Source organism: Saimiri boliviensis, chromosome 16, assembly GCF_048565385.1.
Source record: "Saimiri boliviensis isolate mSaiBol1 chromosome 16, mSaiBol1.pri, whole genome shotgun sequence".
Classification (NCBI taxonomy): domain Eukaryota; kingdom Metazoa; phylum Chordata; class Mammalia; order Primates; family Cebidae; genus Saimiri; species Saimiri boliviensis.
This window is the reverse complement of record NC_133464.1, coordinates 80,073,527-80,091,963: the sequence shown is the minus strand read 5'-3', so window position 1 is coordinate 80,091,963 and position 18,437 is coordinate 80,073,527. Positions and strand designations below refer to the sequence as shown.

At 43.8% G+C, this 18,437-nt stretch overlaps 1 long non-coding RNA gene across 1 annotated transcript in view; it reads left to right on the top strand.

Annotated features, from left to right (window-relative positions):
* Positions 1 to 119: 119 nt before the first annotated feature.
* LOC141581553 (uncharacterized) overlaps positions 120 to 18,437 on the top strand; it is a 60,535-nt gene continuing 42,217 nt past the window's right edge. The window contains exons 1-2 of the long non-coding RNA XR_012514251.1: positions 120 to 240; positions 972 to 1,097. This is a non-coding gene — a long non-coding RNA (uncharacterized LOC141581553). The remainder of the gene's footprint in view (positions 241 to 971; positions 1,098 to 18,437) is intronic.

The window sequence follows — 18,437 nt, the reverse complement described above, 5'->3', positions numbered from 1 at the left end:
CTCCTGCGATTGGGCCCCGCGGCCGGTGCCCTGCGGCGATTGGTCTGTCCCGACGTCACTCCTCCAGGAGAGTGGCTCGTGGATCGTGCACCCGCCCCCGGAGGCCCGGAGCGGATCCTGCGCGAGCGAGCAGCCACCTGCACCGCTGCTGCGTGCTGGGCCGCGCCTCAGGCTCCACAGCCGTGGAGTCGCAAAGCATTTCTGAACCCGAATATAGTTTCTTATATAAACACAGGAAAGGTGTGTTGCAAAAGTAACATGTTTGGGCTGTAGCTCCTAGCAGCATCCCGGTCCGCCGGGCCGGTGCCCGCAGAAGAGGGGAGTGGGCGCCAGCAGAGGGTATAGGAAAGAGGGTGCTCAATGCAGAGTTAGCGGAGGGTTGGATTAAGCAACTCGTTAAATTTTCATGAACCTCCATATCTTTATCTGCCAAGTGGGGATATTAACAGTCTTACAAGGTTATCTAATTAAACCCTCCGTGTGTATACACAGCATAGCCCCTGGGCATAGGGGGAGCCGTCAGTGCTCTTCAACACACTCACCAGGAACACGCTTGTAGCAACTGAATTGAGCTATTACTTCTTGAAGCCAGGAGGAATGCGTGCGTGAGGAATCGCGGGGGCATCTCAGTAAGGCGTTAGAATTTATTATGGGCTTGTGTTATGTGATTTTGGGAACAGTTCAAGAAAGCAAGGCCTTACTCTGGATTGGTTGCCGTCAGGAAGTGGCGGTAATTCCATGATTGGATATCTTAATAAGTCTTATTTAGAAGGAGTCAAGTCTAGACAGAAGCTTAAGCCATGAATAATAAAGAACCAGCAGTCACACGTATCTGTCATTTTTGTGGTTAATGCCTAAATGTTGTCTGTGTTCAGACAAAACTATGATGTGGTCTTGTTTTTGTCTTGATCGGGGTTACGGTATGCCCTTGTCTGACTTTGGTATTCTGTGAAATTGTTTTCCTTGGACAGAACACCATGGTCTGGAAAAGCTCTTAGCAACACCAAGGCCCAGCAGATAGCTCCAGGTCAGCACCGGGATGTCAGAGCTGCTTTCTCTTCCTCAACACTCCTTAAATGACAGTTATGTCACTGAAGGTAAAGTTAAACGTCTTAGGTTTGAGTCTTAATTGCTGCTTAGTAGCTGGTAACCTTGGACTTGCCATTTAATCTTACTTCTCAGCTTCTTCAAATCACCATTTATGAAGTACTTGTTAAGAGTTTCAAACAATGGAGCATAGATATTGGAAAGAAGGTATACAAACATGAATAAATGAATAAGATGCGGTTTGCAAGGAAGACATATTTTAAATTGCAGTACTTTGTGCTAAGTACTAGATAATCCTAAATGTCATTAGAATATGTCTTTTTTTTTTTTTTTTTTTTTGAAACAGAGTCTTGTTCTGTAGCCCAGGCTGGAGTGCAGTGATGGGATCTTGGTTCACTGAACCCTCTGCCTACCAGGTTCAAGCAATTATCATGCCTCGGCCTCCTGAGTAGCTGGGATTACAGATGCCCGCCACCACACCCAGCTAATTTTTGTATTTTTAGTAGAGATGGGGTTTCAAAAGGTTGGCCAGGATGATCTTGAACTCCTGACCTCAGGTGATCTTTCCACTTTAGTCTCCCAAAGTGCTGGGATTATTGGCATGTGCCACCACACCTGGCTGAAAATGTCCTTTCTTATGGGGCAAAAATAATTAGTGTCCAATATACTTCCATGCTTTGCATTCCTACTCTTCCACATAAAGAAGAAAGCCAGGTTTTCTTTTTCTTTTTCTTTTTTTTTTTGAGATGGAGTTTCGCTCTTGTTGCCCAGGCTGGAGTGCAATGGTGCGATCTTGGCTCACCGCAACCTCCGCCTCCTGGGTTCAGGCAATTCTCCTGCCTCAGCCTCCTGAGTAGCTGGGATTACAGGCACACGCCACCATGCCCAGCTAATTTTTAGTATTTTTAGTAGAGACGGGGTTTCACCATGTTGACCAGGATGGTCTCGATCTCTTGACCTCGTGATCCACCCGCCTCGGCCTCCCAAAGTGCTGGGATTACAGGCTTAAGCCACCGCACCCGGAAAGCCAGGTTTTCTTAATGAGTTCTCCTGCTGATCTCTAAGGTGACAACAGTCATTATGCAAGTCTTTTTTTTTTTTTTTCAAGTAATATTAAGTGCTTGAGTATATAATAAGGAAGACTTAACTGACTTAATTGTCACTGTATTAATTGACACTGTGGATGACACAAAAGAAGTCAATACACCATAGTTAATCATCAAATAAATTTCCCTTTATTTGGTAAGAAAAGATGGAAATATATGTAAAGAGTTAAAACAATTCCAAAACCAAGTATATGGAAACCACCAAGACCTGTCACTCCCATTTCCCCACAGCTACTGTTGCTCCTCCCGGGTACCCACTCCAGTCTTCTTCCTTCAAAGACTCTGAGAGACGAAATCCAAAATAAAAGCTAGCGTGCAAAGAGCAGTGGGCATTCACCAGACGTAATCTCTCTGGCCGTGTTTCTGAAATGTAGATCAAGAGGTGTATTCTTCGGGGAAGGGCGTCTGCAGGATTTTGAGGTTTTATGTTTTCACTTAAATGACCTGGAAATTTAATGTTAGCATATTATGAATTGTCTTGTAACCAAGCACTGACATTTAATTTCAGTGTCTATATTTGTATTTCTGCTTATGGTCACATTGGCTCCAAGCAGCCATAACTAAATGATGTCAGACTAATGAGAAATGTCAGACTAAATGATATGCCCAAACTAAACAAACAATGTCATATGCTGTTCAAGAGAAGTTTCCATAGTATTCCAATAAGAGGTATGGATGGGAGACTTAAGTCGTTGTCTCACACACAAATAGACATACTGAACTCAGAAGAACACATACTGTGCTGGGCAGTGCCATGTTCAAGTGGCAGAAGCCAAAATGGAATAGAGTAGTTATGAGATTTTGTTGGTTTCAAGAAGAGGCTTGTTTACTTCTGATAAAATGGGCAAAGTAAGATGTGACGAAAAGACCTCAGTTATACCAATTACTGCTTAGTAGATGATTGTCGAAATGGTTCTGATAAGAGTAATGTGATACAACTCCAGGCACAAATTGTTGAAGGGAAATGTAATCGAATCATATGACTTTGGTCAATAAGTTTCCAAAAGAGGCCTCAGTAGGTGTTATCTACTTGAGATATTCATAACCTGATGTAGGCCTTGTCTTTGTTGACCTCTGTTGCTTTGGACACTGTGAAACAGATTCCTCCTTCTGGAAATGTTTCCTCCCTTTGGGTTCCATGACCAGATTGTCTTTCTGCTACCCTGAGAGCTCTGACTCAGTTTCCTCTGTGAGCTTGCTTCTCAGACAATGCTGTGCCTCAGGCCCTGTCGCAGCTCCTACCTCTCCCAGTCAATGTCATACCACAAATATGCTGACCATTTCCAAATCTCTTCTCTTGACCGTTTCCACCCTCTTCTCTTGAACTTAGCACCCAGGACTTCCTTTTGTTTGTATTAAAAACAAAAGCAATAATAATAATAATAGTAACCCAAACCACACAAAACTGTATACCTAAAATGTACAAATCAGTTACCATCTTCCTTGCACATCTGATACCCTCTGATAATCTTTGTTTCAGTCGGTGGCATCACCTGTCCAGTTAACAGAGATGGAGACTTAGGACTCATCTCTGACTCTTTGATCATTAAATGCATTCAAAACATTTTACATCATAAATAGAACCAGTATTATCTATACACTTTTTAGGTGTGCGGCTGTAAGGAAGGTAGGTAGGTCCCTGATTTAGTAGCATGCAGACTGAACAGTTCTTTTTTGGCTTGGCTAGGGTGAGGGGCTTGCTATTGGTCTATTGCTGAGTGGCATTTGAAAGTGGTTGAAGAGGTGAGCAAAATGCAAAGCGATCAAGGAGTTCCCTTGCAAATCAGAACTCCTGACCCTTTCCCTCTAAGGTCTCAAGTTATGACAACACTTCTGATGGCCTGGGATGGTCCTAAGAAGGCTCAGTGGTCAGAAATGTACAATAACAGCCCTCAAGGAGAAATCCACTGTGTTGGTGGTGACGTTGGTGATGGAGTTGGTGATGGTGTCTTATCCTAGGGGAGGGTCAGTGAGGAACAGAGTCATGTGATTGCGTTACGTTCTGATCCACCACCTTAGACCCTGGGGGTTGTCAAGAGAAATGGCTGATTAACTGTAAATGCAACTGTCTGTCACTAGAGTTATAACCAGTAACCCAGTGTCCCATGGTGTGGAGTACCCATTGCTATAGCCTTTATGCCTGAGAGCTGAACGTCTTGTTTCCGGTACCAGCGTCACCAGAGCAGTGGTTGGAACATGAGGCAGAGTGATTAGACTTTTCAGTTTCTTTTCTGCACAACGATAGTTAACAGGACTACCCTGTTTGGACTAAGTAAGCACCTGGAGGGTTTTACTTTTCAAGGAAGGAAGAACTCAGACAATGAAAATGCACTTCTTACAAGCAGTAGGATGGAAGCTCGGGTTTGATTTATCTGTGTAGTGACTTAAATTTGGCTTATTTCCTATAGCAGCAGGTAAAAGCTCCTAGAACAGGGGATGGCGATTGGTGGGTGTTCAACAATGTGTGGATTTGAATCTAACTCTTGCTTAATCAGACACACCTTGTACTATCTGTGAGAAATTATAAAGGACAACCCAGCCACCACTCTGAATTGACGTTTCCCCTGCAGAAGAGTCAGTCCAATCTTTTTGTTTGTTTTTTTTTTAGAGTCAGTCCAATCTTAACAGGCTTGCAAATAGCAGGAAGAGAGGCTTTAAAGTCAGCGAGTAAATTAAATTCCCATGCATATGACTTCACATTATAGCCCTTGTTTAGAAGGTTAGCCCACCTGTTTCCACCTCCAGCTCCTTACCTTTACCCCAGGCCACCATTGTTTCTCACCTGCTTTGCTGCACTGTTTCCTACCTGGGCAAGACAACACAATCTTCTTCGGAAACCATCAATGGCTTCCCCATTGAATTCAGAATAACACTCAACCTCCTTGCCATGACCTGAAACACCCCAAAGAATTGGGCCATATCTGTTCTGCACCCTCGGCCAGCCAAACTCCCTCCTAAGTCAGGATCGCCACACTGCTCCTTCTTCTCTTCCTTTAGGTGTCAGCTGAAATGTCACCTTAAAGAATTCTCTATCACACCCAAAGTAGGAAAGTGTTATTCTCTAGCTCAATAACTTCTCATTTGATTTTTTTTTCACACTTCACACTCTATATTGTTTTATATATTTGTATGTTTTCCTTTTTTGGTCACCTGTGCCCTGTACTACGATGAAGCTCCATGCATGCAGGGACCATGGCTGACTCTTGTATGGCTGTGTCATGTCTAGAATTGGGGCTGGATGCCCCAATTGGATGCAGAAATCTTAGTCAAATGGATGAAATGAGGCGCTTTTGTTCAGTACTCCCAAATTATGGAATTACGCACCTAATCTACCCTTGGGAGCCACAGAGAATAATTGTCTGATGTATTTATTTTTCTAAGAAGCTGAGTTTATGACAAAAGCTCTCTCTGGCTGAATCATTTAAAATACATGTGTACCAGAACATTCAGCAAACTATCATGACAAACAATATTCAAATATGATACATAATAATAAGAGAAATGGAAAAGATTTATTTGTGAAGCCAGTCTAAAATGTGTCACTCCCAAACTCATTGTAATTCTAGCTGAAATTTCATTCTCAGCTAGAAAGAATGTCCAACCTCACTACTAATCAAATAAACACATACCAGGAGAACAATTAGGGTATCATCTTTCACCTTCAAAATGAGCAAATAGTTTGTTTTTAAGATAAAATTAGCTGGACACAGTGGCCTGTGCCTATAATCCCAATTACTTGGGAGGCTGAGGCAAGAGGATCGCTTGAGGCCAGGAGGTCCAGACTAGTCTGGGAAATATAGCGAGACCCCCATCTCTACAACAAAACAAAACTATATGTGTGTATATATTTGCATATATATATGTAGATACGTGAACAAATATATTCATTTGGCCAGCCTGAGGTAAAATGAACAAAGTGTCATATATTCCTAGTAAAAAGTGAATTGGTATAACTTCTTTCAGAAGTATAATTTAACAACATGCACTAAAATCATTACACATTGTCTGCTCAGCAAGTCTTACTGATGAAATAATAAACATGGTCACAGCAATTTAGCTATTTAGATTTTTATCAGGTTGTCTGTAATTTGAAAAGACCCAAATATATACCAAGATATAACTATAACTATATATATAAAACCACATGTTCTGTGACATAGAAAAAAAGAAGAAATATAAAATATCTCTCTCGATATAGATATCAAATAATAGGGGAACAGTGCATACATATAATTGTACGTTGAGAAAGGCCATTATATTATTTTCATAGAATATTTAATTACAAGGAAAAATTTTCAAGCCATGATATTGGCTGAAGAAAAGCAACAAAAAGTATTTGGCGTAGCACATCCCAATTTAAAAATAAATAAATATACATATAAATGCATATAAAAAAGCCTATTAAGTAATATATCAAATGTTACTAATAATTGTCTCTGAGGGATAGGATTATTAACAATATTTGTTTGCATATTAAATAACATAGACAGAATCACTTTCTATATTGTCCACATTTTCAGCAATGAATATGTATTAATTGATAACCAGAAAAAGTTTAGCTAAAAAGAAATGAGAGAGGGAAGCAATAGAACAATTACATGTAAAGTCATTTCTGTTTGTTATAAAGCTTTAGGAGAAAATCAAAACCTAGACCTTCTCCAAGGTTGCTATTTTCCAAGTGCTTCTACAAGCTTTAATGTTGAATCAGCAACCACATGGCAAAGCGACCTTCTGGGATGGTCACAGGTGGCCCAAGATAAGAGGATGATGGATGTTAACTACTCACCAGCAATCGAGTCCTTAATCTAGAAAAGTCAAGTCAAGAATGGAGAAATAACTGTTCTGAAGCGAAGGGAGGAACGGGGCGGGGGGAATGTTTGTACTGCCTGGATCAATCTATTTAAAGCCAGACTCAGAAATCAGTGAGACTCACAGCATGTGGAAATCTGCTAGTCCAACTCTCTCATCCTATCCACTCCCCTGCAAAAAAGCCGCAGGTGAAATGACTGTGTGATCCTCCACGGAACACATTGCCCTGCCCTAGGCCTGTGCCCAGGGACTGTGGGGTCCTCCCTGGAACCCAGGCCCTGCTACTGTCTGTCCACCTTCATTTTCCTAACAGAAAGTGGAGTTTTTAAGCAGGAGTTTAAGGAGGCAGTTAAGAAACTGAAGACATTTTGAGACAGAAGAGCTTAGATTCCTGCTCATGCTGCAGGAGGATAAAATGTCCTCTCTAATCTTTCCACTCCTGCAGCTGCTCCCATCATTACTCAGTTTTTACTGCTGGTGTTCTTGAGGTCACTGCCTTGCCCACGGTTATGAAAACAGGACAGTCACCAGCTCGGGGAGGGAAAGCCATGCCCTTGGGTATCTTTAAATGAAGGGAGATGGAATTTGTCTGGTCAGCATTCATTCCAATCCTGATCAATTTTGGTTCACTTTGTTTCTACCTTCCTGTAGCCCTGAAGATAGTAGATAGGTTTGCAATATGCAGGAAACCTGTAGGTAATCAGAGAGGAATCTATAAGTATTTCCTGCCATGGAACTTGTAAGAAAAGAAAAAGGAAAAAAAAAAAGGATCTGCAAGTATTCAGAACACAACTAAGCAAAATTATCCATTTTATGTATTTATTTCATTATTTTTAAAATAAATAAAGATGAGATCTCACTATGTTGCCCAGGCTGGTTTTGAATTCCTGAGCTCAAGTGATTCTCCTGCCAGGGCCTCTCAAAGTGCTAGGATTACAGGTGTGAACCACCACAGCTGGCTGGCTTTTCCTTTAAAAATAATTTCCTGCCTCAAATAACCTGCTTGTCCCACAGTGCTCCCTGTCTAGTGTTCCACAGGCTGCGGCTTGGTCAGTTTTTCCTGAAGACTCGAGAGTCAGTTTCTAGGGCTGCAGTGACAAAGGACCACAAGCTGAGTGACAGGACAGCAGAAATGTATTCCCTCCAGTTCTGGAGGCCAGAAGACAGAAATCAAGGGTCTCCAGGATTGGTTCCCCCCGGAGAGTCTAAGGGAAAATCTGTTCCATGGGCTTCTCTTAGCTCCTGGTGGCTGCTGGTGAGCCCTGACATCCTCTGGCTTGTAGCGTCACTCCAGTCTCTGCCTCCATCATCACGGGTATTCTCTCTGTGTGTCTGGGTCTCTGGGCCCCTCTTATGAAGACACCAGTTATGTTGGATTGGGGCCCACTCTAATCCAGTATGACCTCATCATCACTAGTTATATCCCATAATGACCCTATTTTGCAAATTTTTCAAATGAGGTCACATTCTAAGATACTGGGAGTTAGAACTTCATCATGCTTTTTTGAGGACCATGATTCAACCATAATATCCGACATCTTCTATACCTACTTTCTTTCTATTCAATGGTTTACCAAGCATAGGGAAGCAGGAGTATTCTGCCCAGATACTGACAACAAGAGACGATTATCTGTAAGGAATGTATAAATTAATAAAAATGACTAAAGGATCCTCTGCTTTTCATTATCTATTTGGGCCAGCAGTTCTAAACAATATCTGTGAATAAAATAAGCACCCCCATCAAATCTGTTTGTTGGTTCTAAATAATTGCTGTGTGTGGCAGTTTAAAAATATGTCTACAAATTTTTTCATATTCTTCCCTTCCAATTCCCCTGTCTTGAATGTGGGCTGGACTTAACATTTTTCTTTGGTAAGCAAAATGCTAGTTCATACTTAATTTATTACAGAATTTGAATTCTATCTTTATTATTTTTGTTAATTGTTTTAAACTAAAGAAGGAATCAAGCAAACAAGCATAAAATGAAGTATAACAGTAAAAATGTTTTTAGTAATTACTGAAAATAGTTTTGTTGTTTACAGCCAAGGGGGTGTGAGAAAATGATTTGCTGTGGATGCACTATGCCACTGCTTTTACAGCACTGAAACTTGAGACTTAGAATTCTCTGAGACAGTGTACGATTTCTAGCGTCTAAAGAAGACCACCACATTTTCTTCATCATGTCTGTTTCTGATGTCAGAGAGTTAGATCATCTAAAGACTGAAATTATATCCCTCCTTTAGCTGATGAAAAATTCACCAAAGATGTCTTGAGTACCAACTATGGCTCAGAACACATCTGTGGGCAAAACAAACTTCTGCCTTGTGAGCGTACCTTCTAGGGAAGGGAGATAGCAAACCAAAAGGTTAGAAGTAGCTGGGCAGGTGGCTCACACCTGTAATCCCAGGGACTTGGGAGGCTGAAGTGGGAGGACTGCTTGAGGCCAGGAGTTTGACACCAGCCTGGGCAACATAGTGAGATCCCATCTCTTAAGAAAAAAAAAAGTTTAGGGGAAAAAAAGTCAAAAAAGGACTGAAGGATGGGCATGCTGGGGTGGGGTGGAGGGGGCAGGTTGTAGGATTATGCAGTTGACTAAAACAGCTCTCACTGAGGAGAGGAACTTGAGGAAGACTTGCTGGAAGCCAGGCAGTTTGCCATGCAGATAGCTGGGAAAGCATTCCAGGAAATGGATCAGTGAAGGCACAGCCCATGTGGATGTGTACCTGGCATGCCAGAGGAAAGGCAAGGAAACCAGTGCGAGCAGAAAGGAGGGGGAGAAGCTGCCTAGGAAGAGGGCATGAGCTGGGATGAGGCAGCTCTGTTCCATGCGGGAGCTCCTGTAGGCCAACTCAACCGAGAGCCCTCAAGGCCCACACTTGCAGCAGCTGGGAAATGAGGCTTCAGCCCGGGAAAGGCTCAGGGCTCCAGTCCCAGCATCTCCTACAGAGTTGGATTTATAGGAGTCATGCCATTTGGCTAGGGAATTAAAGGAAGTGTCCCATTTGGAAGAGAAATTATATTTAAGAGGGAAGCTGGGTGCAGTGGCTCATGTCTGTCATCCCAGCACTTTAGGAGGCCAAGGCAGGCAGAGTGTTTGAGCCTAGGAGTTCGAGACCAGCCTGGAGTAACATGGCAGAACCAGATCTCTTAAAAAAAAAAAAAAAAGAAAAAATTAGCCAGGTATGGTGGCAGGTGCCTGTAGTCCCAGTTACTCCCAGGGCTGAGGTGGGAGGATCACCTGAGCCCAGGGAGGTCAAGGCTGCATCTCAAGGCTGAGTCGAGATTGCACCACTGGACTTCAGCCTGGGTGTCAGAGTGAGATCCTGTCTCAAAAAATGCTGACCACTCTGGGCCCTGCATTTAATATGCTTTAGTGTCTACTCTCATTGCCATTGCCTTTTCTGTAGCCTCTTTTAATTAAAGAAAAAGTTTTTTTGAGGCAAGGTCTCACCCTGTCGTGGTATGAACATGACTTACTGCAGCCTTGACCTCCCAGGCTCAAACAATTCTTCCACCTCAGCTTCCTCAGTGGCTGGGATTATAGACACATGGCATCACTATGCTCAATTTGTATATTTTTTGTAAAGATAGGGGTCTCACCATCTTGCCCAGGCTGGCCTCGAACTCCTAGACTCAAGCAGTCCCCTCACCTTGGTCTCCAAAGGTGCTGGGATTCCAGGTGTCAGCAACCTTGCCCAGCCTGTAGCCTCCTTTCCTTACTACAGATCAATTCTGCTTTGGAATTCAGTATTTTTGCTTAACCCTGCCCCCCTACCCACCTCTCCTTCTACTTTTACCTGGTATAAATTATCAATCCCATATACCAGACTTCCCGAATGGGAAAGTACAGTTCTCCAGTGAGTTAACCGCTGTCTGCCAGGAATTTTGGCTTTGAGGAAAAAGTAAATTTGAACACTTCTAATAACTCGTCCAACTCCAAAACATTAAGGTAAGTCCTGAAAATGACACTAGGTAGTGTACACATACAGTTATGACTGAATTGCTCCCCAAAATGCACGGGTTTTAGAGCTTACCTCAAATGTGACAGAAAGACATGGAGAAGGGCCTTTAAAGAGGTGACTAAGATTAGGTGAGGTCTTCAGAGTGGGTCCTAATTCTGGTAAGCCAGAATCACTGAGAATTCTCCAGAGTTACTTCTGTATGCTTAAGATGATGATTATGAGAGAATAAGTAATTCAAGTGTGTTATTTGGAAACTTACATGTATACTAGTAAAACTCACCAATAACTGCAGCAATTGCTTAGAACATACATCACAAAAAGATTTCTCAGGAAGGTGCATTTGCATTTTGCGTAGAATCGCTATTATCATTGGTTTTAGGATTTTCTTTTTTTGTCTCTACTTGTGATGCATCCCCTGTTGCCTAGCGTGGCTCGCTCTCCCACTCCTCACTCTCGTCATAAGGGAGTGGGAATCTGGACTTGGAAGATATGGACTAGTTGGTGTAGGACCTTGAGAAATTGACCAATATTGTGGTTGCTGACTTATTAGTAAAGTGGAAACAATGACATTTCTCTGCTGACCTCACATAGCTGTTATGGAGATTCCAGAACTGTGGGCCTGAAACATGATCTACATAGGCTAATATGTTCGCAGAGCCCAAAACATTGCACTTTGCCACAGTAAGAACCTCTCAGGCTCATCTTGGGCGTCCAGGGTGCACCTGCTGCTTTTGTCACCTGTCTCCTGGCTGGCTCCTCTGTCTGCTTACTGAACAGTGTGGGCATTTCCCCAGCTTCTCGCCTTGGCTCTGGGCTCCTCTCACTTCTCTCTTTTCTGTCCCTTTTCCTCCTTTCTCTCTCTGCTGAGCTTACCCACTTTCTGCTTTTACTAGCCTAACAACAGCTCCCAAATCCACCCCTCCCTTGAATGCCAGGCCAGTATTTCCGACAGACTGCTGTCTTCTGTCAGTCCGATGAACACATTCAAAAATGGAAACTTCTGTCTCTTTCCTTCCCTTCACAGCAGCATTTCAGGAACCCAAACCTGAAACTTCAGAGTCTGCACCACACTCTCTTTTTATTAGTCTTTACACTCAAACAGAAAAGAACGAGTGGGCAGAGGGGACAGCTGTGGAGGGGCCGTGGGGTCAGCTGACTGGAGTCAGATCCGGGCTATACCACGTCTGGCCTTGAGAAAGTGTTTTAATGTCTGAATCCTAGACTTTTTGTTTGTTTGTTTGTTTGTTTAAATAGGCAGGGTCTCACTCTGTCACCCAGGCCCAGACTGGAGTGCAGGGGTGTGATCTTGGCTCACTGCAGCCTTGGCCTTCCAGGCTCAAGTGATCCTCCTGCCTCAGCCTCCTGAGTAGCTGGAACTACTGGTGCACACCGCCATGCCCAGCTAATTTTTGTAGAGAAGGAATTTTACCATGTTGCCCTGGCTGGTCTTGAACTCCTATGCTCAAGCAATCCTCTAGCCTCAGCCTCCCAAACTGCTGAAATTACAGGCGTGACCAACCGCACCCAGCCTTAAAAGTGAATTTTAACTAGTATTTTTCCATCTCCTACCTGAAAAACAGTCAGAGGTAATAATTTATTTTTCGTGTTAAGTCCTTTTTCTTTAAGGGGTATTGAATATTTTTTCAATTATTTTTTAAAATCGTGGTAGAACGCACATAACAAAGTTTATCATCTCAAACATTTTTTTAAGTGGACACTTTAGTGCCATTGAATACACTCACATTCTTGGGCAACCATCACCACCTGTCTCCAGAACTTTGTATTTTCCCATACAGAAACTCTACCCATGAAGCAGCTCCCTATTCTTTCCTCCCCAGAGCCCCTGGCACCTACCATTCTACTTTCTGTATATGTAAAGTTGACCACTCTAGGTACCTCATATAAAGGGAACCATACAGTATTGTCCTTTTGTGACTGGCTTATTACATTTAGCATAATGTCTCCAAGGTTCATCCATGTTGTAGCATGTCAGAATTCTGTTTTTTTTTTTTGTTTGTTTTGTTTTGTTTTTTTAAAGATGGAGTTTCACTCTTATCGCCCAGGCTGGAGTGCAATGGCGCGATCTGGGCTCACAGCAACCCCTGCCTCCTGGGTTCAAGCGATTCTCCTGCCTCAGCCTCCTGAGTAGCTGGGATTATAGGCACCCACCAGCATATCCCACTAATTTTTGTATTTTTAGTAGAGATGGGGTTTCACCATGTTGGCCAGACTGGTCTCGAACTCCTGAACTCAGGTCATCTGCCTGCCTAGGCCTCCCAAAGTGCTGTGATTACAGGCATGAGCCACCACACCCGGACAAAATTTCCTTCCTTTTAAAGGCTGAATCATGTTCCATTGTACAGAGAGACGACATTTGGCTTCTCCACTCATCCTGTCAAGCCCTCGGGTTGCTTCCACCTCTTAGCTATTGTGAGTAATACTGCTAGGAACATGAGTGTGCAAATATCTCTTCCAGTCCCTGCTTTCAAGTCTTTTGGATGTATACCCAGAAGTGGGATTTCTGGAGCATATGCTAATTTTATATTTAACTTTTTGAGGAACTGCCATACTGATTTCCGTAGGGGCCGCACTATTTTACATTCACACTAAATGTACAAGGGTTCTACTTCCTCCTCATCTTACACTTCTGTTTTTTAAAGTAACATTTTTTAAAATATGAGAAATTAACTAGGTTTAGTCAGGGCTTCTCGAAACGTATTCTGAAGATCACTCCTCAGAATCATCTGGTGGGGTGCTTATAATGATGCAGACTCCTAACCCCACCTCAGACCGAGTAGAACCTCTGAGACTGGGGTCACAAAGTGTGGCTGTGTGTGTGTGTGTGTGTGTGTGTGATACAGGGTCTCACTCTGTTGCCCAGGCTGGAGTGTAGTGGTGCCATGATGGCTCACTGTAGCCTCCAACTCCTGGGTACAAACGATTCTCCTGCCTCAGCCTCCTGAGTAGCTGAGACTATAGGTGTGTGCCACCATGCCCAGCTAATTTTTAAATTTTTTTGTAGAGATTGTGTCTCACTATGTTGCCCAGGCTGATCTCAAATCCTGGCTTCAAGTGATCCTCCCGCCTTGGCTTCCCGAAGTGCTGGGATTACAGGTGTGAGCCACTGTGCACGTCCTGAAGTGTGGCTTTTAAACAAGCTCCTACAGGCACTGCCTCCTGCAGATGGGGTTCTGGACATGATTAGCTGAGGGGAGGAGGGATAGGAAGGGGAGAGGAACTTCCTGCCCTGCTGAAGCTCCAGCACATAGAAGAATTCAAGCCGCAGCCATCAGGATAATCTCATGTAGTCAAAAGACCACAGAAATTAAAGATCGCGAATGTCCGTATTGTTTTTTCAAGGCTTCAATCTTTTCAGTTGTAATCTACCAAAAAAATCAAATCAAGGTCTGGAAGCATGACATTTTTAGCTGAGGAAATGCTCTTGATCAAAAACCAGATTTTGACTGGCGATACTCAAGTGAAATACCCTATTATCAGCTTCCGACAGATCTCAGCAGAGCCATTCTCAGGCATTAGGGAAGCAATCTCCACGAGGGCCACTTCCCCGGCCACAGCGCCTACTGTGAGATGAGTCATGCCTTTTGTCTTGTGCCTGGAATTTGGGGATGTTTATGAAAAGTTGATGTAAATACTAGTCATAATTCCTCTCTTCACAGATTCTTTATCTCAGAAAATGAGTATTTCATCACGTACAAACGTCATATCACTTCCAGCCCCATTGCCACCTGGAAATGCTCTTTCTGCTGTTTTACTAGGGATTATTTAAAGGCTGTTGAGAACCCTCCAGAGAACACAGTGTCTGGGATGCCACCAGTAATATTGAAACATACATTTGCATCAACTGTACTGTAGAGAAAAAGGCATATTTTTCCTTCCCATCATGGCTGAGGCCTTTATGAGAAAAAAAAGGCAGATTAATAAGAGAAAATCATGCAAGTGTATTTGATACAAGTTTTACGTGATGCAGGAGACGTTATAAGGAAACACCTAAAGAAACCAGTGGACCCGTGTTTTTTCATGTTCGTTTTGATGAAGATAGTGGTAGAGAGCACAATTGAATAAAAAAGTATGGTCTGGTGGTAACGTAGTGTGGGGAACTCTGCAGGGTCCGTTTACACTCCTCTCTGTGGTCCTGTGTCTTCAGAGATAAGGATGTTTTTTTGCCTGGGTAGAGGGAGGGCACCTCTTGAATAACGGTCTGAGGTCTGCCTTCAGGGGAAGGTTCAGAGACTCTTTTCCTGGTGCTACGGGCTGCTTCAGGGGAGAAGAGCGAGAGGAAAATGAGAAGGACCTTCTTGTTGCTGCTGTCTCCAATGCCAAGGTGCCATGTTTTGGGTGGTGTGTCTTGAACCCCATCATTACCAATTTTATCTTTTGAGGGCTGAGAGGAGATTCTTGAGATTAAGAAGTGCTAATGAAAGGCAAAGTATCTTTCTATTTGGCAGGTTCTTGCTCTGTGGCCCAAGCTGGAGGGCAGTGGTGTGATCACAGCTCACTACAGCCCCGGTCTCCCAGCTTCAGGTGATCCTCCCATCTCAGCCTCCCAAGTATCTGGGAATACAGGCACATACCACTATGTTCAGCAAATTTTTAATTTTTTTTTTTTTTTGTAGAGATGAGGTCTTTCTATGTTGCCCAGACTGCTCTCTAACTCCTGAGCTCAAGCAATCCCCCCAGCCTCAGTCTTCCAAAGTGCCGGGATTACAGGCTAAGCCACCATGCCCCACTCCAAAGGATTTAATTTAAATGCAGCCTCCATGAGTTTGAGTACAACATCTATGTACTTGCTTCATTTAAATTCCCAAAGCAGATGAGATGGAATTGATACATACATCATGATGACATTTCCCATAGCACAATAAAACTTAACTTTCAAAGTAAACCACTCCGTTATTGAATGTTAGCATTTTAAGGTAAAGCATGATGGTTCATACCTTTTAAAAAATAGAGTGGGTCACATCAGCTTTCTCCCCTGGTACCATCTCAGCATTCTAATGACTCCCTCAGACACAGGCACTAGACCAACCCAGATGAATGTACTCAAGCAGGACATACTCCAGACTTCCCAGCTAGTCTCAAACAAAACAGAGCAGAACAAAAACCACAACATCCCATGGAATTCCTGTCAACAGACAGAATGTTATGTAAATGGCCATCTAACCTATGTGGTACTTGGCCAGTTGTTACAGGAAAGGGGTCCTGATCCAGACTCCAGGAGAGGGTTCTTGCATCTCATGCAAGAAAGAATTCTTGCATGTGAGTCCACAGAGTAAAGTACAGCAAATTTATTAGGAAAGTGAAGGAATGAAAGAATGGCTACTCCACAGACAGAGCATCCCTGAGGGCTGGCTGCTGGTTGCCCATTTTTATGGTGATTTCTTAATGATATGCGAATAAAGGGGTGGATTATTCATGCCTTTCTTTTCTAGACCATATAGGGTAACTTCCTGACGTAGCCTTGGCATTTGTAGACTGTCATAGCACTGGTGGGGGTGTAGCAGTGAGGATGACCAGAGTTCACTCTCGTGGCCATCTTGGTTTTGGCGGGTTTTAGCTGGCCTCTTTATTGCAACCTGTTTTATCAGCAAGGTCTTTATGACCTATACTTTGTGCTGACCTCCTGTCTCATCCTGTGACTTAGAATGCCTTCACCATGTGGGAATGCAGCCCAGTAGGTTTCGGCCATCTTAGCCGGCTCCTATTCAGGATGGAGTGGCTCTGGTTCACATGCCTCTGACAGAATGGTGATGGGGAAACAAAAGAGAGTTAGAAATAAAATCATCAATTGATGGAGAAACCCAGTCCCTATAGGCAGCATCCTCTTTTTGGGAAAAGCCTGGGGACAGTGGTGCATCAATGCCATAAACATTTCCCTCTCATTTTTCTTCTCATATTTCTGGTCCTGCCTACTGCTTTATTTCACAAAAATCCATTAGTTAAATTTTGTCACCAATGAAAGGTCATTTTGTGCCGGTGGCCTGGCATGGAGCATATCAAGGACTGTGGGCATCCAGTGAGTCAAAGTTCAAGGCAAAATTGATAGTCTGGGAGAAATAAGTATACTGTTTATGGAAGTAAGCATTTAAAACTGATTTTTTTTTTTAAAAATGTATTTTTAGGAGCTACGGGGACATACTGAAATGAACTTATCCTTTTTAAGTACAGTTTCATTCATATACACGAATTGTTTTATAAAGGCTTGGAGGAAGATGAATTAATACTTGGGCAGCTGGTGCTAATTTGGCTGTTAAAGAGAGAGAAGGCAGGTCGGGAGGAGGCTGGATTGACCTTTGTTCTGTTCAATAGAGGGCAGTAGCAGTGACTTCTTTCACAGAGGTCTAACACTCCGGACAACAAGAGCTCTTAGATTTTAATGTGGCTGCATATTGTAAAGTTTATTCTTTGAAGGTTTATCGCTGAGTTAAAAATGAGAAAACTGAGGCCAGCACAAGAAAATTAAATGCCAATTCCGATTTATTTTAGCTCCCCAGCAAGATTCTTCAGTCCTGGGGAAAGAGGCCAGGAAAGTCGCACTGCTTCCGCTCAGGAGAGGGGTTTTATAGGGAGTGAAGGCGTTTGATTGGATTTGGGGAGACAGGATGTGGACAGCGGGAGCTGCTATTGGTAGGGAGGTGGGACTTCCTGTGAGCAGGCTAAGTGCTGAGTGCAGAGGGGATTTCCAAGGGCGGGGCTAGGTGCCGAGTGCAGAGGGGATTTCCAAGGGCGGGGTTAGGTGCCGAGTGCAGAGGGGATTTCCAAGGGCGGGGCTAGGTGCCGAGTGCAGAGGGGATTTCCAAGGTAGGCTTAGTGCCGAGTGCAGAGGGGATTTCCAAGGGCGGGGCTAGGTGCCGAGTGCAGAGGGGATTTCCAAGGGTGGGGCTAGGTGCCGAGTGCAGAGGGGATTTCCAAGGCAGGCTTAGTGCCGAGTGCAGAGGGGATTTCCAAGGGCGGGGTTAGGTGCCGAGTGCAGAGGGGATTTCCAAGGGCGGGGCTAGGTGCCGAGTGCAGAGGGGATTTCCAAGGGTGGGGCTAGGTGCCGAGTGCAGAGGGGATTTCCAAGGCAGGCTTAGTGCCGAGTGCAGAGGGGATTTCCAAGGGCGGGGTTAGGTGCCGAGTGCAGAGGGGATTTCCAAGGGCGGGGCTAGGTGCCGAGTGCAGAGGGGATTTCCAAGGGTGGGGTTAGGTGCCGAGTGCAGAGGCGATTTCCAAGGCGGAGCTAATGATTGGCATCCTAGTGCAGAGGAGATTTCCAAGGTGGGGCTAGATGATTGACATATTCTAATTTTCAAGCGGGGAGGGAGATGGGCGTGTCCGAACTCCCAGCGAGGCAACCAGCCTTACATATATCACCAGGGGACATTGTCAACTGCAGGTTCTCATTTAGCAGGTCAGGGTGGGGTCTGAGATTCTGCATTGCAAACAAGCTCACAGGCATCACTGCTGTTGCTTGGTGGAAGGACCACACTTTGCGCTGTGCTGTCTCGGTGTAGCATT